At 42.4% G+C, this 7,474-nt stretch overlaps 1 protein-coding gene across 4 annotated transcripts in view; it reads left to right on the top strand.

Moving 5' to 3' along the window:
* trmt11 (tRNA methyltransferase 11 homolog) overlaps nt 1–7,474 on the top strand; it is a 97,109-nt gene that overhangs the window by 39,817 nt on the left and 49,818 nt on the right. The gene's annotated exons all lie outside the window — the stretch shown is intronic.

Here is a 7,474-nt window from a genome sequence, read left to right as displayed (position 1 = left end):
AACTCCCCCTCCCACTCGGCCAAGGTCATGCAGGTACTTGGCCTCCTCCATCGCCAGACATGGCAACACGACGCCTGGAGGAAGAGTGCTTCATCTTCCGCTTAGGAACCTTCCAACCACAAGGGATGAATGCTGATTTCTCCATCTTCCTAATTTCCCCTCCCTCCCCCACCTTTTCTCAGTCCCAACTCTTGGACTCAGCACCACCTTCCTAACCTGCAATCTTCTTCCCGACCTCTCTGCCCCCAACCCCTCTCTGTCCTATCACCCTCACCTTAACCTCCTTCCACCTATCGCATTCCCAACGCCCCTCCCCCAAGTCCCTTCTCCCTACCTTTTATCTTAGCCTGTTTGGTACACCCTCCTCATTCCTGAAGAAGGGCTTATGCCCGAAACGTCGATTCTCCTGCTCCTTTGATGCTGCCTGACCTAATGCGCTTTTCCAGCAACACATTTTTCAGCTCTGATCTCCCGCATCTACAGTCCTCACTTTCTCCTAGTTGATTGAGTCGCGTAAGATCTTGAATCATATTGGCAAGGTGGATGTAGAAAGACCGAGTCATTGAGTGTTTTTAAGGTGGAAGTGGTTGCATTCGTGTCAGACAGACTTATTGGGTATGAATAGGAGTGGGGAGTTTGAAACACAATCAGATCAGCCATGGTCTTATTGAATGGCAGTGCAGGGTCATTGAGCCAAATGATTTGCTTCTACTTCTATTGTATGATGCAAATATGAGCTTGAAGGTTCCCCATAAGGTTGTAAACAGATCGTTTAATATCAGAAAATTGTCAGCAAGAGAGCTGGATGACAATAGCTGGACAGTACAATATAGTCAGCACAAATTTTGCAAATTCAGTGATGTTAATGGTTGGGTGGCTACTACATTTGCTCATGTAATTGGCTACAGTCCCTCTAATTCTTTTCCTTTATCTGCACGGACTTGTGTTTCATTGTGTGCAGACGCTTTGACGTTATTTAGGAGATACAGTCAAAGGAATTCTAGTGGAAAACTGAATCGAATATAATCACACTTCTTTACTCCGCAATATCTACATTGACATAAAACAGTTCTTTGCAAAGAAAGAAATAAAATCATGCAAGTAAAAACAGTGTCTTGTGTACCTCCTAAAGATTGTAGTCTGTTCAATTATGCAAAGTGCCTAATTGGATTTACAGCACATGAGCTTGTGCATTGCTCCCTCAGTTGAGGAGGGAAACAATGAATGTTACCATTTTGCTATAAACTCTAACTATATTTGTGGAAATATATTTAATGTCGAAAGTTAATTTATTAAAATTTTGGCATTTGTTGCTGCTGTCATATGTTTGTATTTTGCTATACAGTTTAGAAATGCCATTATTAATGTTTGAATGGCTTGACTAGATATCACTTTATATGGTTTTGAAGTACATTAAAATTTCCTCATACTTACTTATTTACAGTGTGTTGTTCAAGCTTAGGCTAATTAGATGCTATCCAGTATTGAGTTGTGTTTTTCAAGTGGAACAGTTCACAGCAGTTGTCTCCCACCTGCTTCTGATATGTTCATAATACTCCCAATAAGAAACACATTAACAGGAAGCTTTCACAACTAAGATTAACAGTCCAGTAATATTGTAATGTTTACAACATTGTTCATACCTTCTAAATCTTATCAAATTCATATGTTTCTATTCCGTACAATGTGGTATGTAAGAGTTTTTTTTTGCTTTTCAAAAACCTCATGAAAGTAGATTTTCATTTTGGAAACAAACCAGTATCAAGTCTACGAAGGAAAGGACATGCTTTCAGTTATAAAGTGAAACTTAACATGAAATCCAACTTGCAGTTAATTTCTTTTGAAACTTCTCATTACTGATTACTGCTCAAAGACATCCATTCGATCAAATGGGGGATCGTTTGGAGCCAGCCATGTAACATGAGAAATATCTGAACCAGTGCATTTAAAGAGCTAATTGCTGACTGGAGATATTTAAGAGTTCACCTCACAAGTGGTGATATTCATCATATCAGGCAATGGTCCTGAGATATATCTTTTTTTATTACACTTGGCTTTCAAAAAAAGCAAGATTAATTTTAGTGTTTTGTACTTTAAATCAGGAAAGGAATGAGACCTCTTTCTGATGTTATACATGTTGAAATTGGAGTCTATTTTCCATCGGTCTTTTATTAGACTTGAATCTCAAAATATTACTGATTATCATTTTGCAAATTGTACATTAAAATAATTGTTCTTCTGATTGGTGAATACTTATTTGCAAGGAACTACAAATAAAAAGCTTCAGGTCATCATGTACCTATGAGTGATATGACACAGGGCTACAGTGTGCTTGAGAACTTGCTGACTGAAACAAACAACTAAAGTACCACACAACATTTAAAGTTCTGTACCCACAATTATAAAAAGATTTAATCAGTTACTTGTGTTCACAGAAATCGCAATTGCTGCCTCGCAGCAGCAGGGACCCGGGTTCGATTCCAGCTTTGGGTGACTGTGTGGAGTTTGCACATTCTCCCCAAGTCTGCGTGGGTTTCCTCTGCGCGCTTTGATTTCATCCCACAATCCCGAGAAGTGCAGGTTAGGTGAATTGGCCATGCTAAATTGCCCGTAATGTTCAGCGATGTGTGGGTTAGGTGCATTAGTCGGGGGTAAATGTAGAGTAATGGGTTGCGGAGATGGGTTTGGATGAGATGCTCTTAAAGGGTCGGTGTGGACTTGTTGGGCCAAGTGGCCTGTTTCCACACTGTAGGAAATCTATGAAGTAGCATACAGTCTGTTCTGATATAACACGATAGTTCAGTTCCCATACAATCCTGCATTTTGAGAAAATTGTGTAATAGCAGCACCATTTAAACCAATGAGACTGGAATCTCATTATAGCCAATACAGGTAAGGAAAGTTCATGTTCTATAAATAATGGTCTAAGTTCTTCAATCACTGTTATAGCCAATTTGCATTGAAGAACCATGCATTATAGCAGAATTGACTGTATCACTTAACTGTTGTGTGACAAACAATATTCCACAGTTTCTTGATTCAACTACATGTTAAAGAAGTTCTATGTTTGGATACTTATGTACTTAATTTATGATCTAAAATTAACTTTCTTCATTTTTCATGCACCTGCAGAAATAATTTCCTTTGTTTTTGCAATGAAATCTTCCTGCAGCAGCATTTTCTGGGCCTACAGTATTCCTGTAATTTGACTAACAAAAGGCAGTGATTGAGCTCCCTTCAACTAAGCCAAAATAAATTGGAGTTGATTTAGACTCTTATTACTTTGTGCTAACTGTAAAGGACTCAAAATGGCATTGGTGATCTTATCAACCCCTTTGAGCACCCATCAATGCAAGTTTGATTTTGAACAGGATCCAGTTCAGGCCATTGAAAGCACCCAACTGTTTTAGAGAAAGACCTCTGTCAATATGAGATTGCACATCCTATGATGTAAATAGTACCCAGGCTGCCATTTACTGTCCGAACTGGTTCAAGCCTATGTGGCACTGTATATGTGACATGATCGAACTGAAGAGGCCCAGTTACACTCCACTGCAATTTGCCTTCATCATCACAGCCTGTTTTGAGGCCTTGATCCAGGGAGCCTATTCAGCATGCTCTGCTGGTAGGTTGCCCAAAGGTGAAATGAGACCCTAGTGAGTCATAAGTCCCACAATGAACTCTTTTTATTTTGAAAAAAATCTTTCCAGGGGATATGGCTAAGTGTCTTATTAAATAGTGCACCTGGAACATTAAGGGAAGTCATTCACCTGTTAAAAGGAAAGAAAAAGTGCTTTTGAGCCTTAAGAGGGAAAGGGTTGATATCGCTTTGTTGCAGGAAACCCATCTTGATGATGGGGAATACCTGAAATTACAACAGGGGGGTTATGACCAGGTATTCTTTTCATCCTTTACTACTAAAAGTAGGAGAGTGGCGGTACTTATCCAGAAAAATCTTCAATTCACATTATTAGAACAGGTGAAAGATGAGCAGGGACTATTTCTGATACTTAAAGCCCTGATACATGGGGGAGGAATATGACATTTTAAATGTCTACTGTCCTCCGGCGCATCCCCTTGAGTTTTTGATAAGTGCTTTGTCTAAGTTGAGTGCTTTTGGAACATGGCACATTATTATGGGGGGGGGGATTTTAATTGTCTTTTGGATCCGACAGTGGACAGCATGCCTTGTGGGCCCCCAACTATTTCTTCGCAGGCCAAGCAGGTGGTTGACTTATGTGAGGAGTTGGGGCTGATGGATATTTGGAGATGTCTTCACCCTACTGGCAGGGACTTCACCTTCTTTTTTCAAACCCGCATAAATGTCACACGAGGATTGATCTCTTTCTGGCTCCCTCGGTCCTTCTGGATTTGATTGAGTTGTAAAATTGGGAATATAGCTATCTCTGATCACGTGGCAGTATATTTGGAGGTTAAGGCCAAGAGTGAAGGGCTAGTTTTGCAGCACTGGTGTTTGGACCCTTTTCTCGTTAAGGATTCCAAATTTGTGGAATACTTTTTGAAGGAGTTTCAGGAATTCTTGACTATCAACTCAGGCATGGCTCGTAGTCCGTCCATGCAATGGGAGACTGCTAAGGCCTTTGCTAGGGGATTAGCTATTTCCTATTTGGCTAGCCGGAAATGACAGGAGGAGGAACAGCAGTGGAGATGCGGTTGAAAGCCGCGGAGGCAGCACATTTTGCGCGGCCTTCAGTGACTAAGCTACAGTGGATCACGGCACTCCGGGCTGCCTTGAATTCAATACTGACACAAAATGCAAAGAACGAACTTGCTTTTGCTAGACAGAGGCTGTTCAAACATGGGGATAGGCCAGGGAAGTATTTAGTGTACCTAATTAGGAAAAAGCATGCTCCCTAATCCATTACTGCAATTAGAGACAGCGCCGGGGTCCTTACATACAATGCTCAAAAGATTAATGAGGCTTTTCGGAGCTTTTGTATCGGTCTGAAGGTTGCGAAGGCAGGAGGGCTAAAATGGAGACCTTTTTTAAGAACCTGGACCTCCCAGGGATAACCTTGGAACAGACCTCTCTCCTTAATGTCACCTTGACAGTTCAGGAAATACAGGAGGCAGCTATACAAGTTCAGAGTGGGAAAGCGCCTGACCCTGATGGTCTTCCGTGTGAGTTTTATAAGGAGTTTATAGGGATTCTGTCAGAGCCAATGTTGGAGATGTACAATCACTCCTATATGCATGAATGCCTACCACCATCTTTGAGAGAAGCTAATATTTCCCTCATTCTTAAGAAGGGGAAGGTTCCTGAGGATTGTGCCTCATACAGGCCCATCTCTCTATTAAATTCAGATTTCAAGATTCTGTCCAAGATCCTGGCGCTGAGATTGGGAGAGGGTGTTGCCCCGTATTATTAAAGGGGACCAGACAGGCTTTATAAGGGGCCATAGGTCCTCTAATAATATTAGACAGTTGCTGAACGTGGTCCAAGTTTGTCAGCAACAATCGATTCAGGGGTTGGTGATTTCCTTAGATGCAGCTAAAGCATTTGACTGGGTGGAATGGCCGTATCTTTTTTATGTCTTAGAATAGTTTGGGTTGGGTGGAGTCTTTGCTCGGTGGGTGGAGGTTTTGTATCGCCACCCTCTGGCTGCAGTCATCATGGACAGGGTGAAGTCTGGGAATTTTAGGATTGGTAGGGGTAGTTGGCAAGGCTGCCCCCTCTCACCGTTGTTGTTTACGTTGGTGATAGAGCCACTGGCAGAGGCCATTCGTCAGAACATCCACATAACCGCTCCAGAGGTGGGATCGAGGGCACACAAGATTACATTGTACGCGGATGATGTCCTTCTGTTTTTATTGAACCAGATGACCTCTGTACCCTATTTGATACAATGTATCAATTCATTTGGGGCAATTTCAGGATATAAGATTAACTTTGCAAAATCAGAGGCTATGCCTTTGAGAAACCTTAAGGATGTGCCAGAAGTTGAAGGTGGCCCTAAGTTCCCTTTTAAGTGGTCACGAGCAGGGTTTTGGTACCTAGCCATTTTTATTACCCCCATGTTTGATCTGTTATTTCAGACTAACTTTGCTCACTTTCTTGACAATATTAGGCGAGAGGTCCAGAGATGGGAGGCTCTTCCAATTTTATGGCTGGACCGAGTATCTCTCATTAAGATGAATGCTCTTCCTCGTTTGCTTTATCCCATGCGTATGCTCCCCATAATGTTTCCCAGGTCAACGATGCAGAAGCTTATGGGGTGGTTTGGTTCCTTTGTCTGGCATCGTGTGCAGCCCCTCATCAAACTTACTAAATTGCAGTTGGCTCAAGGAGGGGGAGGAGTTGATATCCCAGACATCAGGAGGTATCAGTTGAGTTCCCTGCTGTCCTTTGTCTGCGATTGGGTAGGTAATGATCCAAACTCAATATGGCTAAATATTGAGGCCTCCCAAGCAAAGTGCCCTCTTATTAACCTGTTGTTCATGGATAAGATGAGGACAGTTATGGATCACTGCCGGAATCCCATTGTCATTAGTACAGTCAGGGCTTGGAGAGCGATGCGTCAGAGTGAGGGTGGTTTATCCAAGACTTCGCCACTTACACCTATAGTTGGCATGCCAGGGGTGATGGACTCAGGATTCAAGCTATGGGCAGCGAGAGGAGTTTCTAGTTTGGGAGACTTATTTGAGGGGGAGGTTATGATGTCTTTTGAGCTACTGAGTTGCAAATACGGGTTACCCAGCAGAGATCTTTTCCATTCTTTTCAGGTTAGGGATTTCATCCAGAAGAAGACTACACTTCTCACTAAGCCCTATAAGCCCAATACAGAGAGGTTGTAGCTATGTCCCACAAGCACCCTTTCCGTTAGTGCCCTCTATCGCCTGCTGGTTGGCAGGGCCTGGCAGGATATTAACTGGTTATGAGAGGTCTGGGAGCAAGAGCTAGGAGTGGAGATCTCTTCTGAAACATGGGAGTACATATGGGAGAATACTCGAAAGATCTCAATCTGTAATCGGACATGCACTACGTAGTTAAAAGTTCTGCACAGGGCTCAGAACCGTCTGGTGAAGTTTAAAAAAGGGGCATCTTCGGTGTGCCCCAAATGTAAAATAAGTGCAGATACTCTTACCCATTGCTTCTGGACATGCCACAGGCTCCGTGTTTATTGGAACGCTGTGGCGGGAAAGATTGGGAGGGTATTGAGGACAGAAGTCAAAGTAGACCCGATATCTCTCCTCTTAGGTCTACTGAATTTACCATCTTTAGACGGGCATGGGAAGAAACTATTTAATATTCTTGCACACTGTGCACAGAAGAATATTCTGATGAACTGGGTGTCTGAGAACCCGCCGGGCTTGCTGGGATGGCAGAAATTAATTATGGAGCACATTCCCTTGGATTTCTTTATAAACTTGGTGCACCACACAACAGACCATTTTTATAAGACACGGAAGCCCTACTTGAGTTATTTGGAAACAGATTTGTCAGTTATCTTAA

Source organism: Chiloscyllium plagiosum, chromosome 3, assembly GCF_004010195.1.
Source record: "Chiloscyllium plagiosum isolate BGI_BamShark_2017 chromosome 3, ASM401019v2, whole genome shotgun sequence".
NCBI lineage: Eukaryota > Metazoa > Chordata > Chondrichthyes > Orectolobiformes > Hemiscylliidae > Chiloscyllium > Chiloscyllium plagiosum.
This window is presented reverse-complemented; position numbering and strand designations above follow the sequence as displayed.